The following is a 21,710-nucleotide window of genomic DNA, read 5'->3' on the forward strand; positions in this document are numbered from 1 at the left end:
CATGAAAATACAAAGAAAAAAAAGCACAAGGTCATGTAAGAATTAATATGGGATGCTTTCTCCACGAAATGACCTGGGCAAATCTAAACAAAGAGCTCCTTAATTAAATTAGCAGAAATGGCACATGATCTCCTACACTGATTCTTCCCTCATCTCTAGTTTTAAACAAGATATTCCTCATGACCCTAAATAAGTACACAATTGACCACTGGAATAGTCCTCAAATAGAGGAACACTGGAATAAACAGAAAACCCAAGTAATTTAAAACACTCGTAGTAACTAAATTTCCTACTAAATCCATGAGAGACTATCTATTTTCCATATGCATTTGCAGAATAAAAGCATTCTCTTTCACCTGTGTCTTTGATGAGAGAAGAAATTAGAAGTGCTATGGCAGGTGGAATGCTAGAAGAACAAGATCAGAGACCATGGTGACATTACAGCTGCAGCTACAGTACATAAACTTGTATATGTGAGAGTGAGGAAGATCTCAAACATGGAGAGCTCGGGACTTCTGCTTGACATAGTGAATTGGCCACACACATTTATCTCTCTCCCCTTCTAAAACCCTTCTCAAAATGAGAGTAAAGGAATTAATGGGGCCTTAACCCACAGGAACCTAGATAACAGGAGAGGAGGAAATAGCTGAGAAGACACTTGAACAAACTTTGGAAGAAATTGAGTGGAGAAGTGGTAGTTAATTTAGCAGAGAAGTGCATATTTAAACTTACATAAAGTAACAGAAGGGGATACTAACGAGGAGTGATCCAGTTTGCCCCACAGACTCCCTTGAAATGTCCACCATTTAGATCCTCAGATCCCAAAATAGGTAGGGTAAAAAACAGGACAGGTATCCCAAGTGCCCTTCCTCACCCATAGCAGCCATGTTAGTATCATTTTCCTACTCCATGGCAGTGATTGGAAATGGTTTATTCTCTGAAAAGTTTGAAACCAAGAGGCCCCAGGTTAAAGGATACTAAATGCAGAAGGTGGCATGGGAGAGATGGGACACTAAAAGGGAATATAAATGAACCTTTAAAATCTGAATTAAAGGACCTCAGCCCTTAGTATACCAGAGACCAGGTGTGTTTACTATTCAGGAGCTCAGAGAAACAAATTCAGTGGCTCCAAAGGAGAGACTTTAAGGTTCTAAAATCTGTGGGTATCCTAAAGAAAAGCCTGGCTTATAGTCTGATCACTTCAAGCTCAGCAGTCAACAAGCCCTGTCAATGTACATAATAAGATCCCCCCGACCCCAGTAAACTTTCTTAAACCTCAACCTTAAATGGAAATTGACAGACAAGGATTATCAGACATTGAGAAGAGCATCCTCCATGAAATTATAAAAACAAATCAGAAATATAAAGACAGAGGAAACAGAGACATAATCAGGATCAGAATAAAAGGTACCCCATGCAGGCTTATTCATACATATAATAAGTATTCTCATAGAGGTAAAGTATTGTATCTGTGAAGTAAGAACTGGATGCTGTAAAAAAGAACAGTTGAGGAAAAAGAAAGAATTCTTTGGATTTAAATATATGCTACTTGAAAAAAAAAGTTTCAATGGAATGGGAGAGAAAATTAAAGAAATTTCCCAGAAAAAAAGACAAAGGATAATAGGAGGACAAAATTAATAATATTAGAGAATCAATACAGAAAGCTAACATTCGGTTGATAGAAGTTGCAGAGAGAATAGAGAGACTGAAAGATAATGATCAAATAAACTAATACGTTTTTAAGAACTGAAGGAATGCACCTCCTTTGAAAAGACTATGAATGAAAACCTTACAGAAAGAGGTAACATTATTTTCAACTTAGAATTCTTTCAACTTTTCTTTTCCTGGGAAAAAGACCCAGAAAAGCTCTTTTTCAAGCAAAAGAGTAAACATAAGACATTTTGTTCAGGACTCAAATATTTGACTCTAGTAAAAACTCTTTAAGAAAAGCTATTAAAGGATATTCTTCAGTAAATGAGGTTATTCTTGAAAGAGGAAAACATAAAACCAAAGAAAAGACCCAGCACTGGGAAAGAGCAATGGGAAGTCCCAATATGACAACTGGGTAATTTATTAACTCTTGTAAGAGAAAAAGTTGAACCAAAAAACTAGACATAATTGTAGGATAGTGCTTAGCTGTGGTGTAAACAATAGTCATAATAATGTAAACACTGATCATTCCTAACGCAAATTTATTACAAACCATATTGAGAAGATGGGAAAGGAAAGTGTTGTGGCTGAGTAGAAGGTTCAACCACAAGCATGTCAAAAGCTGATCAATTAAAAAATAACATTATAAACATATCATTTGGAAATATAAGAACAAATAACAGAGGAAATAAATATATCCAATTTTTCTTTTGGAATTAAGCGTTTCAGAAAAAAACAGGAATTTCTCATCAAAGGGCTCTCTAATTTTACAAACAGAAATAACTATGTTCCATAAGCAAAAACTTGGAAAGACTGAAAAAATGTACATATAGTTTATTAGAGGTATAGGTAGGTGGATATTTCCTATTAATGATACCATTGTTTAGTATCGCTTTCCATTTTCTCTTTTTTCTTTTACTGCTTCTTTTATCTTCTCTCTTCTTTTTTTTATCCTCTTTTTTCTTCTTCTTCACCTACAGTTCTTCCTCTTCGCTACACCCACAAGTCTTAAATTAAAACTCCCCCTAAGTACTGAGCAAAAATTGTATTTCAGATTTATTTTTTAAAAGCCCACTCATAATCACATCACTGTAACATTCCAGAGCTTTAAGCATAAATAGAAAATAATGAGTTACCAGAGAGGGGGTGGTGGAGGTAGGAGGAGACCACTTTTCTGAAGGTGTGCAAACTTGATTGGCATCAGACTTCCCATCAGCAACATTGGACACAAAAATAATATGAAAATATCTGCGGGGAAGTAACTTTGAGCTAAAAATTCTGTATGCATCACTCTATTATATAATGAGTAATGATAAAATACAGGCATTTCTAGGTATTGGAGGATCAGAAAATTTTTTACACATACACACCCTCTTTAAAAGAACTGTCATCTTAAGACACAAAAACAGAAATCATTAGGGGAAAGATTTTTAACAAATCTGACTCCATAAAAATAAAAAACATGATAAAAGTCACTAAAAATAAAGCTGGAAGAATATATTTGGGACATGTTTCATGAATACATACATAATATCTAACATGTATGAAACACTTATAAAGTCAATATGAAATAGAAAATATACCAACAGAAAAATGAGCAATCAGAACAAATGAGCATTTCTTCCGAAGTAGAAAGGCTTATCATGGCCAACAAACAGATAAGAAATTGTCAGAGCTTAATCTAATTGAGAGTCAGGGAAGCACATAAGAAAAGATAGGATGCCATTTCTCACCCACCAGATTGGTGAAAGTTAGAATTTCTTATATCATGTAATTATGGGCATATAGTGCAACAAGAACTTTCATATACAGCTGCTGGGAATTTGTATAGCCATTTTGGAAAGTAATTTGGCAGCATTTATGAAAATGAAAAAACGTGCATGTCTTATGACCTCAGAGTTCCACTACCAGGTCTCCAACACAAACTGCTACCCATGAGCTCAGTAGAGATGTACATGGGTATTCAGTACAGCATTGTTAGAAGTATGAAAGATAGTGACATGGCTAGATATTCTGTGATATATTCATACTTCAATGTATTCAGCAAATACCATCATTTCGCTCTCTGAATCTTTTTTTGAGATGGAGTCTTGCTCTGTCACCCAGGCTGGAGTGCAATGGCACGATCTCAGCTCACTGCAACCTCTGCCTCCTGGGTTCAAGCGATTCTCCTTCCTCAGCCTCCTGAGTAGCTGAGATTACAGGCATGCACCACCATGGCTGGCTAATTTTTGTATTTTTAGTAGAGACAGGGTTTCACCATGTTGGTCAGGCTGGTCCTGACCTCGTGATCTGCCCGCCTCGGCCTGCCAAAGTGCTGGGATTACAGGCATGAGCCACCATGCCTGGCCGGCTCTCTGAATCTTTACATTCAAGTGTCTATATATTATTATTTCAATTTCATCACATATTTCATGTTCAGACCATAATGAACATAATGAAATATTTATCATTTAGAGAACAGATCATATCTGAGAACATAGGGTTTGGGAATGGATGATACATACCATATGCCATATATTTTAATCTATAGTAGCTATGATCATGTTTTGGTGGTATACTCTGTTTGTCCTGCTGAAAATTTTATTCTGGACATCTCAATTAACACTTGGTTACAATCCACTGCAATCTTAAGTGAATTCTGCGTTGCTGGGCTTTAATTACTTCAAGAATAAGCTAAGTGTGGCCTGTGGTAATAAATTATTTTCCAAAATCATCCATAAGTGTGGAACTTATAAGCATGGAATTTTTTCTGTTGCCTAAGTGGGAATGAGGTAACACTGTCTAACCATATCTGAGATTCAGCTAGAACTTGGTTATCTTCATGGAAAGAATGTTTCTGTGTTGCTTTATGGCTTTAAAACAGATATACTTTATTTTCTGAACTAATCATGATCTCATAGTGAAAAATGAATGCATTTTACTTTATTCTTCTTTTCATTGTGTCACTAATAGTTCCTGGCATCATACTGAGCTTCTACTGGACGTTCAATAGCTACTTGCCAAATTACCCTGATAACGTGACAGAAAGAAGTTACTGGCCTGAGCTCTTGGCTGTTAACTTCAAGTAGAATGACACCTTCACAGGAAATGTGACACTGTGGGTCTGGTCTTGACATTCTCCATTGTATCCTTGGAATTAGGCCAGCCACCTTGCCATAAGTCTGAAAAGGAGACTGACACCAAGGATAGCAGAGCAGAGAGATGGAAAGAGCCTGGGTCCTTAGTACTATCATTGATCCAGCCCTCAGCCCATGCATTCTGTCCATATCCTATTATATGGGAAAATACTTTCCCATGAGGCTAAACTTTCTATTACTTGAGGCTGGAAGGATAACAACTGGTGAAAATGAAAAGAAAAAAACTGATTTGCAATTATTAAATATGTTAAAAATTGAAAATCTTTTTTTTTCATAACACCCACATTTTCCTCTGAGTAAGTGGTAAGATCTGGGAAAACAAATAAAATAAACCTTAGAAATAGAAATGGCTGAATACTCTAGCTGAAAGGAAATAAAGACCAATTTGTCTAGCCCATTTATTTAAATAGGGAATGTGGTATGCAGAGAAATGTAAACCCTGCTCAGGGTCACTCAGCAAGTTTGGGGCATTTCAATATTAGATCTCAGGGCTGTGTTGGCCACTTCATACTCTCTACAGGGTTGTCAAAAAGAGTATTAAATGGAAAGAGGAGACTGAGACCTCAACAAAACAGCTACCATTTCTGTGTGCTCATCAATGCCTGCTCACCTAAAACTTCACAGGATCCTTTAAAACTGCATCATTAACTTGAAGGGATGTATAAAACTGAGACATTATTATTTTATGTTTCAGTTTATAGGAATATACAATGTCAACACTTCCAGTGTTGTTTATAAATAATTAATAATTATAGGCACATTAGGGAGTTGAAGATTTTTTAAGCGATAGATGTATCTGGTTTGGTTTATATCCTTTCTGATTAATGCACAACCTATGATACTTGTTCATTTCATCCTGATTTAATTGTGAAATGTTATAGTCTTAATTTGGGGCCTACATTTTCTTTGCTCATACCTCTTTGCCAACTTAATGTTTAATATCATTTGTATTCCCACACCTCTGAATATTAAGCCACAGAAAGGTTTTTTGGTAATATAACTTACAGCTTCCATCAGAAGTTCTGGTGGAATTAATATCCTGGATTAATGCGACATTGAAATCTAAGTTTGTTGCACATTAAAAGGATAAACAAAGCTGCAGGCACTCTGATTTGCAGCCTAAATTACAGGTCAGGGAGTTGAGACTTTGGGTCTACACATGATGTTAAAAGAGTTTTCATCATACACAAATCTATGCACCTCTTGCCTCCTGGCTGTCCATTGGCCACTCCCACTGTGGTTCATTCTAGAAGCATTTATAGAACACCTACTTTATGCCCAGCAGGGGGCAAGATGTGGAAAGCATGTTGGCAGGGGTAAAAAGTAAAGTACAAGTGACCAAAGAGTAGCAGAAATATGACAAGGAATAACACAGTGACTCTGCCCATGAGGAATGTATAGTCTAATGTGTGAACTAGCTAGTCAAGTAATTATGACACATTATGGTAAGTACTATAGTAATGGTTTGACCAAAGTGCTATTGAATATAGAGGAGGGTATGGTTGCTTGAGGCTTCTCTGAGGATGTAACATATAAGCTGGATCTTTAAATATGAGCAGAATTCTGTGTGTGGACAAGAGAAGGAAGGATGGGAGTGTTTGGGGCCAGAAAAGATTATTCATAGTGGTAATAATGTTAAGAAAGTTATTGGTGAAGCATCTGTGAGAATGTAGTTCAGGAGGTCTAGGGTAGAGATGTGCATGGTGAGAAATTAAGCTGAAAAATCTAGATGATAAAAGACCAATGGAACAATTCAATGAATGTTCACTTACTCTATTCACAGCATGATTTATAGTTAAAGGCTTCTTTCTTCCTCTCCAGGCATGTTGGTCAACTCTGCTTGTTGATCAGTTATTTGTTGGTCTGTTCGTGGTAATCTGCTATGCCAGACCATCCTGCATGTGCATGCGAATCAGTGGAACAGGTTTGCTTTTTGTCATATAGAAAGGATAAAAGGCTACATTTCACTGCTAGGTAACTTCAAACTGAGCCCTATTTAAGATTGCATCTATGTCAATATAAATAAGGTCAATGATAAACTTAATATCGCAAGCAAACAGCAATAAAATAAGGTGAAATGGACTCTATTATTGAGCAATAAATGCCTGTTTATCTGTGTCAGGTTCCTCTTTATTAATAAGTTAACAGCATAAAGACTTTTCCTTATCATGCATATGTTTCTCTGTATAACAAATTAGTCTCCAAGATTCTGTTGGAGTCTCTGCTATCCTTACCAAAGCTAGTCTTGCAGTAATTGTTGCTTGAGAAGAGATTACCCATGAGTCTAGGTCTTAGTCATGTTAATTGTAGATAAGGAGCTATCATTTTTCCTTGACATTAGAATGGCTTAGGGATAGTTGACTCAGTTTCCTTTACAAATTAAACCTAGTGTTTAGGAAAAAGAGTCAAAGATAGTTTGTATATTTATGCCTACCTCATAACAAGAAGGATTCACATGTACTGATCCATGAAATGCTGAAAACAACACACTGCAGGGAAATCCCGAGTTCCTGAAATCCAGCAAGTTTAAGTCCCCATTTTACATAAGTGTACCATGCACCGTGTGCTTTAAGGTCAGAGTGTGCATAAAGTCATAGAAATAGAGACCTTGGCAATGCAAAATGACATTATAGCTCATCTAGCCTTAGCCAGAAGACTGTGCTCCATCCTAGAAAGCCTTGTAGAGGAGTGGAAGGGTACAAAGCAGAGAATCAGAAGACCTGGGTTCTAGGCTTGATCATTTAATTTCTGCTATTAATAGATCTTGGGCATGTCCCTTAACCTCTATTTATCCTCACCGCACAGAGATATGTTGGGACACAAACTAAAGAATACTTAAGGACTCTCTGTGAGTAGTGAAAATGAATTATTATTACTATCATTATCACTGCTTATAGTAGGAAGAGCATTATTGCTATGAGACTTTCTGATCATTTAAGTAGAACTAGACTATATTTTACCTCTCTACTCTCTGGAGAGAGAAGTTTGGCACGCCAAGTTTGAAATAAATGAGATTCAATAGCACATTTTTAATGTGCTAAAATATTTTCAAATGCTTTCCAATGCCATTTGCATATAAACAATTTGCTAATTACAGATAAATTATCCAGTTATTAAAATAGGCCCTACAGTATATAGATCTGGCAGTATTTTAGTGGTAGCTTTTTCTTATTTTACTTCAAAATAATTGATTTGTATTTCTTCAAAAGTATTTTATTGTAGACTTTTTTTTTTTTTGCCAATTCACTTGTCCTCACTTCATACTCCATTCCTCCCTAATATTCTGAATCAATAAATCTTTAATGAACTAGTTCATCTAATGCTTGAAACAACTTGTAACTCTAAAGCCTAAACTGTTGGTGCTGCCTGGGTCTCTGCCTGCAATGAGCTATTGCATTCAAGACACAAGGGCAATATTCTAACACAGTGACTGTTCATCTTCCAAGATGCATATTGGAAAAGTGTCCCAGTGAACTATACCTTATCCATTCTAGTTGCAAGAAGCAATGATAGGCACATTGTATAACACTGAATAATCCCCAAATCATTCATGTACATCAGACTTCAGAGTATGGTGTTTGCATTTATATTTCATATGATAGTTATCCTATTCAATGAACAATTCATTTTCAATGTTATAATGAATCCTCACCCTAACTCAAGGACATGGTGCAGAGAAAAGAACTTAGACTAAGTGGATTCTAATCCCATTTCTACTAACGACTAGATGTGTAACATTGAGCAAGCTGCCTCACCTCTCCGGACCTACTTGGCTGGTAGACATTAAGTTCAGGTTAAAAATTAGAATGTCTTAGAGTTCTTTTCTTATTTCTGTTTCCTGTGCGATATCTCCCTGTCTACTCTTAATGAAAATAGTGTTTTGTATTACTGACTAAAGTACCTTTCTTTTTTCTTTTAACTTTTATTTTAGGTAAAGAGGTACATATGTCTTTTTATGCTCTCTCAAAACTTTTGGGCCTGTGGGCCTGCTTTTCTCAGGAGCCCACAGCCAGATGCATGGCTCCATGAAGCAGAAAGTGGAGGTAGAGCACGAGAGGTCCTGTCCCTGCAACAGCATCTGGGCCAAGAGGAAAGATACAGGAGGAACGAATGGAATTGGAAGGAAGAAGTCTCATTTCAGAAACAAAATAGCTCCCCTCCTCTGTTGTAGCTGTTCCTCTGGCAATACAAACTTTCTGATGTCAGGGTCTGCCGCATTCTAGAACTCGAGCACCCAATCAGGATAGGAAAAATACATCCTCCACTGGAGTCCAAGTTGGCAGCAGGCTGTTGTGGGAGCAAGAAGCCCAAATTATCTGGAAGTGAAACACACAGTCATGAGAATGAGTCCACAGCCATCCCCGGCCCTAGGTCAGGACCTCTTCAAAACTGCCAGCATGTAGACAGCAGCAGCAGATAGGAGAGTGTGTTGGACTTAACTCTGGGACCTGGAAGCCCTCCCATCACACGAATGAATCCAGCATCAGGGGCACTGAGCCCTCTCCCCAAGTCTAATGGAACGGCAGCTCCACAAAGAATCTGGAGGTGACTGCACAGATATGCTGCTACTGCTTTACCAAACTCTTCTGTCAGCTTTATGGCTTTCCACAGCCACGACTTCCTAGATTCACCAGTGACCCCTGTCTGCTGTTTGTGACATGGAAGACAGGGAGGGACAAGTGGCTTCGTGGCTGCATTGGGACCTTCTCAGCCATGAATCTTTATTCAGGACTCAGGGAATACATGTTAGCCATTGCATTTAAGGACAGCTGATTTCTCCTCCAATCTGAGAGGGGCTGCCTAAGCTTTTCTGCTCTGTCTCCCTCCATACTAACTTTGAGGATGCTAGTGATTACCTGGACTGGGAGATAGGGGTCCATGGGATTTAAACTGAATTCATTAAGGAAAAAGGCATCAAATGTACAGCCTCATTTTCACCTGAGTCCTTGCTCAGGAAAGGTAGCTTTAAGGATCCAATTACCAGCGAATTTGGAAAAATGGTCAAATTCACCAGGTACTAAAGTGAGAAGGTGACAATCAGTTTTGCAGAGTATATTGCTTCTTGACAGCACTGTTTCCAGAACCATACTCTTCATGCCCCACCCCCAATAACCATTACTCCTGACACATGGCTGCATGACCAGTCCCACTCCCCTGTGGGCACCAATGGCTGTGACATCACTGGAGCAGGTGCCTCCTCTTCCTGGTCCAGTTACTTCTATTACGGCACCATTTTCAGCTTCTGTTGCCAAGTCTGCCTCCCCTTAACTGAGGGGTGGTAGGTTACATTGAATGAAACAGAACTTGAGGGGCCCAAGCCTTATCTCAGCCTTCCCTCAGTATGAGGTTCTGGTGGACTGGGGCTCCTCCCTGACTAGTGGGAATTACTGTGTGGGTTCAGAAGAGCCTTGTCTGGTATTTGCCACATGGGTTTGGCCACATTCTGAAGCTGGAATTGATGATCCACGAAGGTTGAACACACACGCACCCCTGCAGCTGCCCCAGACCAAATAGGTGTATTCCCCTGGCAGTCTGGGCAATGGAGACCAACAAGAAACAGTTTTAGGTTGTTTCAAATTCCTGTTTTTAGACTTCCAGTTTATTGCATACCAAGAGTTGAATACAACCCTGATGATACGTAAGTGGATGCCACATCAGGGTTGGATGAGGGGATTAGAAGTTATTAAAGGCTTCTGGACAGAGACCCCCATAAAGACCAGAAGCCTTTTGGATGGCGTTACAGATCTCATTGCTTGGCAAGCCATGGATATTTTCATTTTCATCCCACTCTCTTGGGTTTTCTGGCACTCTTCCTGCACCGAGCCTCCTGATTACTGAACAGACCTCCGTGGCATAGCCTGCTGAAGAATGGAATGAAGACACTCATGGGAAGGTGTGATGTCACCATTGCACACAGGTGTGAAAGGAGAGGCCTCCTCCCTACCACTCGTCTACCTCGCTCCCCTACTGGTAACAGTGCCTACAGTTGGACCTATGTTCTCAGAAACATAGATTTGCAAACAAGCAGTTGAGTTATGCTTTAGGTGGACACATCGTAGGAGAGAATGAGCTGGTTTTGTTTTCAGGCAGACATCCTGAGGGACCAGTAAGCAGGGGAGTCCTTTTTTCTAGTTTGCCTGTAGAAGTAGGAAGACTGTTGATGTTTCAGTTCTTTCAGGATTTTACAACATAGCTGTGTAATTTCACAGAGCAGATCTTTAGCTTGCCTAACAGGTTTGGAATCTTCACCCCACCAGGGCAAATTTCCAAATAGCTTGTTTTAATCTAGGCCATTCCAACTTTCATGTGACATATTTCCCCTTTTTATTGTTGCTGATTTCCATATTTCTTTCAGCAAGTTTTCTTATCCCCTTGCTTGTTCTTCATTTGTTTGGTGACAAAGTTCATAGAACTAGGGAACTTGGAAGATGCTTTGAAAGCATTGTCACAAAGGCACTGCTAAATGATGCACAGGAGAAGTGGCCAGTGGGAAGAAGGGATCCCAAGGACCTGACACTGGTTTTCAACAACATCTCAGAAAACTCGTCAAGCGGATTGGGTGCCACGCCAGTGAACACAATGTTTTGATTTAATTATTTTTAAAGTTGATGTGGTGATGGTGTGGCTTCCTGAAATGGGCAGATATTCAAGTCAGAAGAGCTTTTGCATTTTCTCCTGCCAGGAATGGGGGAGAGGGAGTGGGGGCACATGTGAGAAAGAACATGTGTAGTGTTCTAGGCATCGCCGTCAAGTTTCTGGAAAGGAACGGGCGAGGGTGTGTTGGTTTGCTTGGCACCGTCCTGTGCTGCTCGAGAGGACCTGTGATGTGCAAGGGAAATGTGGTGACAGGGTGCCCAGGCCACAGCCCCCTCACTGCTGTACTGGGTTCCCGCAGCCTGCCACGTTTCCCTTGACAATGTAAATGAAGATGGAAGGATTGTTTTTATGACTTCCTGCTGCTGAGAATAAATGTCTTGTTAAAAACAGATGGGGCAACAATTACTCTTAGGTGTCATGGATTGATGTCAGGGTGATCAGCTCTGGACTAAGCCACCCACCTCCAATTTGAAGAATTATATAGGGCTACACTCATTACTGTGCAAGTGTTCTAGGTCAAAAGTTGTGTTTAATTTCAAAGAATAAAGAAAGCAAAAAAATAGTGCTAAGCTTTCACCCTTGAGCATGCATGCTTAGTGATATTGGCCACGCAAGAATTTACAGTGCCGTGCTCCTTACACTGATTTTTTTCTTGTAGAAATGTTGGGCCAGGTGCAGTGGCTCATGCCTGTAATCCCAGCACTTTGGGAGGCCAAGGCAGGCAGATCACCTGAGGTCAGGAGTTGGAGACCAGCCTGGCCAACATTGTGACACTCCCATCTCTACTAAAAATATAAAAAATTAGCCAGGCATGGTGACATGCGCCTGTAATCCCAGCTACTCGGAAGCCTGAGGCAAGAGAATCGCTTGAACAGAATTCTGTTCCTGTGTTAGTTTGCTGAGAATGATGGCTTCCAGCTTCATCCATGTCCCTGCAAAGGACATGAACTCATCCTTTTTATGGCTGCATAGTATTTCATGGTGTATATGTGCCACATTTTCTTTATCCAGTCTATCCTTGATGGGATTTGGGTTGGTTCCAAGTCTTTGCTGTTGTTAATAGTGCTGCAATAAACATATATGTGAATCGCTTGAGGCAAAGGTTGCAGTGAGCTGAGATCGCGCCACTGCACTCCAGTCTGGGCAACAGGGTGAGACTGTGTCTCAAAAAAAAAAAAAAAAAAAAAATGTGGCTCTATTTATCTTCCCCAATGTACAGATTTTTTTCTTTTATTTGTTTTCTTATTATACTTTAAGTTCTGGGATACATGTGCAGAACATGCAGGTTTGTTACATAGGTATACACATGCCATGGTGGTTTGCTGCACCCATCAACCCGTCATCTACATTCGGTATTTCTCCTAATGCTATCTTTCCCCTAGCCCCCAACCCCTGACAGGCCCTGGTGTGTGATGTTCTCCTCCCTGTGTCCGTGTGTTCTCATTGTTCAGCTCCCACTTATGAGTGAGAACATACAGTGTTTGGTTTTCTGTTCCTGTGTTAGTTTGCTGAGAATGATGGCTTCCAGCTTCATCCATGTCCCTGCAAAGGACATGAACTCATCCTTTTTATGGCTGCATAGTATTTCATGGTGTATATGTGCCACATTTTCTTTATCCAGTCTATCCTTGATGGGGATTTGGGTTGGTTCCAAGTCTTTGCTGTTGTTAATAGTGCTGCAATAAACATATATGTGCAAGTGTCTTTATAGTAGAATGATTTATAATCCTTTGGATATATATACCCAGTAATGGGATTGCTGAGTCAAATGGTATTTCTGGTTCTAGATCCTTGAGGAATCGCCTATCCATCTGACAAAGGGTTAATATCCAGTATCTACAAGGAACTGAAACAAATTTACATGAAAAAAAACTCCATCAAAACATGGGCAAAGGATATGAACAGATACTTCTCAAAAGAAGACATTTATGCGGCCAACAAACATGAAAAAAAGCTCATTGTCACTGGTCATTAGAGAAATGCAAATCAAAACCACAATGAGATACCATTTCACGCCAGTTAGAATGGCAATCATTAAAAAGTCAGGAAACAACAGATGCTGGAGAGGATGTGGAGAAGTAAGAACGCTTTTACACTGTTGGGAGAGTAAATTAGTTCAACGATTGCAGAAGACTGTATAGATCTTTTTAATTTCATTTTATTGACCATGGAGTAGGATACCTAGTATTTAAGAAAACGAATAGAAAATTTAAAATACCAACTGGTAGTGAAAGAAATTCAGTGCCCAGGAATTGGGCTGGTTAAGTGCAGCACCACACCAACGTGGACTCTGGTTTTTGGAGTGAAGAAGCCTTCCTCCCTGCACATTCCCTTATCCTCCCACACAAGTCCAGCAGTTGAAATGCTTCAGTTCCTCTTGCCTTATCAAGAGGACTCAGGAGTAAACCAAGGAAAACTATTTGGCTCCATGAGGAATGAGCACTGTCAGTATCCATCCTGAACGGGGCCTAGTCAGGAAGCAGTCTGGAAGTGTACGGTCAAGGTTGCCTCATAAAAATGTGTGGCTGGTGGGTCTCAGGAAAAATGCCAAGTCTGGGTCATCCACGTGGCAGTTTTCCATGGAGAGATGAAGCTCCGAGCTGAAGCTGAATTGCCTTCCACACACTTGACGAAGGCACTGATGAGGGTTTCCACTACCCTCAGTGTGAGTGGTGGGTTTAAAGAAAAGGGAATGTTTTCTGTTGTTTCCTTTGTCCTTGAGTTGCTCAAGCTGAAGAGTAGGTAGCCACTGTTTTCTTTTATTTATTTATTTATTAGACAGGGTCTCACTCTGTCACCTAGGCTGTAATGCAATGGTGTGATCTCAGCTCACTGCAACCTCTGCTTTCCGGGTTCAAGGGATTCTCCCACCTCAGCCTCCCAGGTAGCTGGGATTACAGGCACATGCCACCACGCCTGGCTAATTTTTTTGTTTTTAGTAGAGATGGTGTTTCACTATGTTGGCCAGGCCAGGTCTTGAATTCCTGACCTCAAATCATGAGCCACCGGGCCCAGCCAGTAGCCACTGTTTTCAGGGAACTAGCCCAAATTCTCTGGCTTGGTTTGGAGTTTGTTTCATCGCTAGCTGTGAGTGCCTTTTGGTCTAGAAACTTGGCTTGTCTCATAATAACCCAGAGCTAGGACATTCTCTGTAATTATGAATTGTCCTTGTTTTACATTAAAAGAGTATGTCTTTGATCGCTAGAGTTTGCATGATTAAATTATTTCCACTGTGAGATTCTTAAATTTTTTGCTTCATCATATTAGAATAACTCATGTTAGAGGCCCTTTCAACATGAAAGCTTTGTAGGTGAGATAGTGTATATATATTTTACTGTTTATAATAAAAATCATTAATACAAAATAAGTCCTGGGTTTTAATTGTAATATTTTGTACAAGATCTGTTTTCTATGATGTGTTGACAGCTATAATTTCACTAATTGTTGGTGTTATTTTCTATAGGGATTCTGGAGCCTAGGGAGCTATGTGGTTTTTTTCATTTTCACTTTTAATACCCTGAAACAAGAGACTATATGACCTTCAGTGCAAAGACTTCAGACCAATTCTTTGTATTACACTTGGTTGCCTCTTAGCTATATAACTCCTGAGTACAAATCAACGAACTCTTTAGTGAAGTATTGTAGAGGATAAATCATAATGGACTACAGAAAAAACTTTTTAGATCCTGGAGGACTGTGAAGCTGCCACACCAGTCCGTGGATTGACTACTTACACAAGAGAAAAATAAACTTCCGTTGTGTTAAAAAAAAAAAAAAAAAGTTTGTAGAATTGGTAGAATATTTGGCTTAGCCTTTCATTTAAACAAGAAAAGAAGTCAACAAGCCAATGCTAAGCAAGATATCATCAGGGCAAAAACATCAGTTGAGCTAATTCAAGAAATACCATTATTTTTTTCTACCCAGGAAGCCTAAGTTCTAGCCCTTTCTTTGCCATAGACAAATTAGGTGACCTTGAATAAGTCACTGTTTGGAGTTGCCCTGATGGCATTTCTAGAGTGACAGAGTTCATGGACACTCACTGTGATCCCCTGTGAGTGCTACTGGTATGATATGGTATGATTCTATGCAAATGATCTGACATAAGGAAGTCATGTGCTGGATAATGAACAATATAATCTCCCTCTTAGATAATTGAATGCTGCTATCTTATATTTGAGTTGATAATTAATTTTCTCTGTTTAGAGATTTTTCACATTTTCTTCAACTTTTATTTACTATATAATACCTTAAGATTTAAACTAATCAGCAACTGGTATCCTTATATAAATATTTTTCTCCAAAATCCCTCCAAACTGCCTTCTAAGAGTCAATTTGACTGAGGAATATTTTTTTCTTATTCATTAATTAATAAGCATCTTCCAGGACCCCATCCAGACATATATATATATTTATGAAGAATGTAATCCATACTCAGCTTTCAGTTTCACATAGCATATTAACATGAGCCTTTCCTAAAAGATTTCTGTATAACATTATCATTTTCACCTTCACTAACCAACTCTGTAATGGAAGCAGCTAAGTCACGTATGTTTGCTACTTTGGTCAACACTTTGATTTTTTTTTTTTTTTTTTTTTTTTGCAAAATAGTTGTACCTTATAGATGAGTTCTCAGCAGTAAGCCCATTTAAAATTTTTTATGCCTCATGATCCTGACAACACATCAAGAGGAGCTGATTTAGGAAAACACAGATTGTTTGCTAATCCCTACCGTGAGTGACTTTCTTACTAATTATTTTTTGACTTTGAACCTTTTAAAAATTTTCTTTGAAGGTAATTATTGTGTGGAAAGATCTTTTTGATTAAGAAAATACTGACTTTAGAACCTCTCTTTAAATCATATTCTTTTTTAAGGTGCATGATGAAAATAAATTACTTAAAATATTGTTTTCTATGCACTCATTTATGTAGATTTTGCTATTTACTTACGTAGAAGATTTTTCTTAGAATTCAGGCTTCTCATCTATTCCCTTATGTTTTAATAGATACATACAAACCCACAGAATGCTTTATTTCTTTATTTCAAGCCTTTAACATTTAAATAATCAGCCTTCCTAAAATGATTGAAAATTGGATCTCTGAGTTTTAATAATCTCATAAGAAGTAAGAACAAAATAATGGAAGTTTTAGTTTTTATTGGTGATAGAATCAAATTTATCTGTAGAATAAAATGAGATAGAATGGTTTAATAGAGGGGCTTTATCAAATTACTTTAAACAGAAACTTTAAAAGAACTTGCTTAATTTCTATTTCTTACATGCTTTTTTTGATTAGTTGATTACAGGGAAAATTACAGGTTTCAAACTATACTAGTATACCATTTGAAAAAGGAATAAATTCAAGCCCATTTTTCTCTTTGTATGCCAAATAGATTGCAGAATAGTCATTTCATGCAACAACTACTATATATATATATATTTTTTTTTTTTGAGATGGAGCCTCACTCTGTCTCCCAGGCTGGAGTGCAGTGGCATGATCTTGGCTCACTGCAACCTCTGCCTCCCAGGTTCAGGCAATTCTCCTGCCTCAGCCTGCAGAGTAGCCGAGACTACAGGTGCATGTCACCACGCCTGGCTAATTTTTTGTATTTTTTTTTAGTAGAGACAGGGTTTTGCCGTGTTAGCCAGGTTGGTCTCGATCTCCTGACCTCATGATCTGCCTGCCTCGGCCTCCCAAAGCTCTGGGATTATAGGTACGAGCCACCGCGCCTGGCCAACAACTACTTTTTTAGTCCTTTTTTGGATGATCAGCACTGCTGGAAGAAGTAGCACCAGACAGCTTTTGTCCTCAGGAAGCTGAGACAGTAGTCTTGGTGAGATAAGTACCCAACAACACCTACAGAATGTATGCATGTTAGCTTTCAAAAAGCAAAACAAGGTAATGAACAATGTTGGTACAAAAGCAATTTTAGAAAGTAAGTCAAAATAATCTGGATTGAGAAAGAGGAAATATGGATTCATATACTCATGGCTACTGGAGGTGTGGGAAGAAAGACCAAGCCAAGGGGAGCAGGGAAAAAAAGGAGCTTTTTGAGGATATAGACTTCACTGAGAGTTTGTACTGAAGTGGGGAATAGGAAAGTTCTAGAGATCTCCAATGCTGGCTGGGAAGGCATTTGAGTGGAATCCAATTCTAGTCATAATACCAGATTCCAGCCAAGACACCTAAGCAAGTGAGGACTTGTACAGTCTGTCTAAAGAGAACATTTTCTATTCAACTCCAGCTGTTGTAGCCATGAGCAAATGCAGATCTGGTGTGTCTAGATCTTCAGATTTTTCAAGGCATCCAGACACACAGATTTTAAAGAAAATGCTCTTCATTTTAAACATTGACTCCTTTTTAAAAACCACTGCATGAGCCAAATTAAAGATGTCTGCTGTCATGATACAGCCTAAGAAGGACCGGTTTGCAATTCTGTACAATCTTGAGAACCACCAGAAGATTTAAACGTGAGAATGACATAATGCTAACGGAATTAGAGTGAGGATCTTGGTAACCATGTGAGAAATTAGCAGGAATCAGATCTACACAAAAGTGGATCTGTGGAAACTAGATCTGAGGGTATAATTTAAAAGAAATTTCCAAAGAAGTGACAGAATTTGCAAAGGTTATTAGTTTACATATGAAAATAAAATTCATGGAAAGAAGCCTATCCCAAGATCTTGGACTTGAGATTCCAGGATGATGGGGACATAAAATGGAAAGTTGAGGCCTTATGGGACAATGAGAACCATTTCTTAAATATGTTCCAGTTTTCATGGAGATACTGGAGGGATATCCTGAAGCAAGTTGGAGATTTTGAACTAATAAATAGGAGATGTAGATTTCAGAATTGATTAGGTACTTATCTGATCTTCTGTATAAATAATATATATTTGTACATATTTCCTCTTCTACATATAGAAATCATTTATCTTCCATTTTTGAACTTGGGCAATGTAGCAGATCGGCTCATTTTCCAAATATGTTCCATTCTCTATTTACATGTGCATATATTCGTCCATTCATGCATGCATAGTGTTGCCAGATTTTGTAAATAAAATGCAGGAAGCCCAGTTAAATTTTGATTTTAGATAAACTACAAATAATTTTTTTGTGTAAGTATGTTCCAAATACTGCATGGGATGTTTTATACCAAAAATTATTCATTGTTCATCTGAAATCATTTAACTAGGATTCTATCTATCTGGCCACTCCATGCATGAACGCTTCCAGGTCATCATCCTATTTCTCTAGGACCCCAGCCATAGTCTTCTTACTTGCCCCTTTGTTTTCACCTTTGCCCCTCTAACTGCCATTTTGCATCCAACAGGCAGGGTGATTTTTAAAACTCTGTTTATGTCATCTCCTTGCTTAAAACGTTTTAATGGCTTCAATTTCTCTTTTTCTTTTTTTTTTTTTTTTTTGAGACGGAGTCTTGCTCTGTCACCCAGGCTGGTGTGCAATGGGGCCATCTCGGCTCACTGCAACCTCCACCTCCCAAGTTCGAGCAATTCTGCCTCAGCCTCCTGAATAGCTGAGATTACAAGTGTGTGCCACCACGCCCGGCTAACTTTTGTATTTTTAGTAGAGACGGGGTTTCACCATGTTGGTCAGGCTGGTCTCAAGCTCCTGACCTCATGATCCGCCCACCTCGGCCTCCCAAAGTGCTGGGATTACAGATGTGAGCACCCGGCCAATGGCTTCACTTTCTACTAAGAATAAAATTCCAACATCTTACCATGACTATGATCATCTAGTCCATGCTTTCTGCCCAACCTCATTTTGAATGTGCTTTTCTCCACCATACTGGTTAAGTTTATCTCCTTTACCCTTCTTAATTTTTTTCAAACCATTCAAACTGGTTTGTACCCTAGGGCTTTTGCACTGCTGTGCTCTTTGCTTGGAATGCTGTTTCTCCAAGATTTTGTTCATACGGCTGTTTATCATCAGCCAAGTATTAACTCCAATGAGACCTCCTTAGAGAGGCCTCCCCGATCACTGTTATCTAAAGATGAGTTTCTCAACCTCTACACTATTGAGATTTTGGATTTTCTAATTCTTTGTGGTTGGCTGGCCTGTGCATTGTAAGATGCTTAACATCCCTAGTCTCTGTGAACTAGCTGCCTTATTAGTGACAATTAAAAATGTCTTTAGGTATCACCAAATGGCCTCAGGGACAAAATAATCCCTGGTTGAGAATCGCTAAAGCAAACAGCCCCCTTCCATTTTATTTCTCTTACACTATCATTTTTACCTAACTTCACAGCACTTATGACTATCTGCATTCATTCTATTTGCATGTTACTTGTTCAACATCTTTTTGTTTGTTTTTGTTTTTTGAGACAGAGTTTTGCTCTTATTGCCCAGGCTGGAGTGCAGTGACACAATCTCGATCTCAGCTTACTGCAACCTTCACCTCCTGAGTTCAAGAGATTGTCCTGCCTCACCCTCCCAAGTAGCTGGGATTACAGGCATGTGCCACCACCCCCAGCTAATTTTTGTATTTTCAGTAGAGATGGGGTTGCACCATGTTGGCCAGGCTGGTCTCGAACTCCTGATCTCAGGTGATCTGCCCACCTCAGCCTCCCAAAGTGCTGGGATTACAGGTGTGAGCCACCACACCTGGCCTCAACATCTCTTTTTCTCCCTCACTAGAAGTGAAACTTAATATGTGGAAGATTTGGTCTGTTTTATTTACCAGTCTATCCCAATTTTCTAGGACCATGCCTGGCACATAGAGGTGCTCAATAAACATTTATTGAATGCATGCCAAATAACCTAATATTGACAAGCTAACATGTCCCAGGTACTGTTAGGCTTAAGTGGCATAACAATGAATAAGATATTATCCCTGGTCTTTTGTCTTTGGTATCTTATACAGAAGAGCAGCCTTGAGCTCCTGGAGAAATGTAATAAAAATGTCAGGCCCTACAGGCTACTGAAACCTTTTATAAGGTCCAGGGAAGCTAACCATGATACAGTGCATGGGTCAGTCCCATACAAAAAAGAATTTTTCTGCCCCAGTGAGAACATTGTCCCTGAGAGAAACACTGACTGAACCATTGAGGGTTCACTTGCAGAGTTGGGAATACCACCACTGGGCACAGACCACATGGAGGAGAATTGGGGAAGAGAATTTCACAAATGAAATTTAGGGTACTCTTAGCAAAGAACAGTCAAATACTTGGAAAAAACAATGCATGTCTTTTACAATGGGGTAACTGTATCAATGGGAAGTTACTGAGGACTTTATTTGAATATGGAGCTTAAATGATTGCATGGAAAAAATTTATTTAGACCATATTTGTTGTACTATATTACTAATTAAAGTATTAACTGTGATTCAATATAATTGCTATTAATGATAACATAAATTTATGGACAATACTTGGTACTATTATAGAGGACTTCTTTCTTTTTATAGGGTTTAGTTATGTTTTAATGTAAACTTAAAAAAAGTAAAAGTCTGTCATACCTGCTACGAAGTTCACAAATCATAAGTATGCAATTCAATACATTTTTAAAAATTTTTAATTGACAGAAAAATTATATGCATTTACTGAGCACAATATGATATTTTCAGGTATATACACATTGTAAAATGACTAAGTAGCTAATTAACATATCCATTATCTTACATAGCTATTTATATCCACTCTTCTAGTATTTTTCAATAATACAATATATAATTAACTGTAGTCACCATGCTGTATAGTAGATCTCTTGAAGTTATTCCTCCTATCTCACTGAAAGTTTATATCCTTTTACCAGCATCTCTCCTCCTTCCCTAACCTCCCCAGCTCCTGGTAAACACCATTCCCTGCTCTCTAGTTCTGTGAGATAAACCTTTTTTGTTCCATATGTAAGTGAGATCATGCAGTATTTGTATTTCTGTGCTTGGCTTGTTTTACTTAACGTCCTCCAAATTCACCCATGCTATAGCAAATGGCAAGGTTTCCATATATTTTATGGTTGAATAGTATTCCACTGTGTATATATACTACATTTTCTTTGTTCATTTGTCCACTGATGGACACTTAGTTGACTCCATATTGTGACTTTTGTGAATAATGTTGCAATAAATATGCATACTGATTTAATTCTCTTTGGATATATACCTACAAAGTAGTGGGATTCCTGAATCATATGGTAATTCCATTAAGTTTTTTTCATAATGGATGTATTAATTACATTCCCATCAAAAGTATACAAGGGTTTATTTTTTCCCACATCCTTGCTAGCACTTTTGTCATGCTAGTTTCTTTTGTCTTTTTGATAACAGTCATTATCTTGTTAGGACTTTTGCTAGTATTAGTATCTTGA

At 38.6% G+C, this 21,710-nt stretch overlaps 1 protein-coding gene and 1 pseudogene across 1 annotated transcript in view; both read left to right on the forward strand.

The window, feature by feature from the left end:
• HS6ST3 (heparan sulfate 6-O-sulfotransferase 3) overlaps positions 1-21,710 on the forward strand; it is a 757,823-nt gene that overhangs the window by 476,538 nt on the left and 259,575 nt on the right. The window lies entirely within an intron of this gene.
• LOC129049664 (AMMECR1-like protein) lies at positions 5,693-12,254 on the forward strand (annotated as a pseudogene).

This window comes from Pongo abelii, chromosome 14 (genome assembly GCF_028885655.2).
Source record: "Pongo abelii isolate AG06213 chromosome 14, NHGRI_mPonAbe1-v2.0_pri, whole genome shotgun sequence".
Lineage (NCBI taxonomy): Eukaryota > Metazoa > Chordata > Mammalia > Primates > Hominidae > Pongo > Pongo abelii.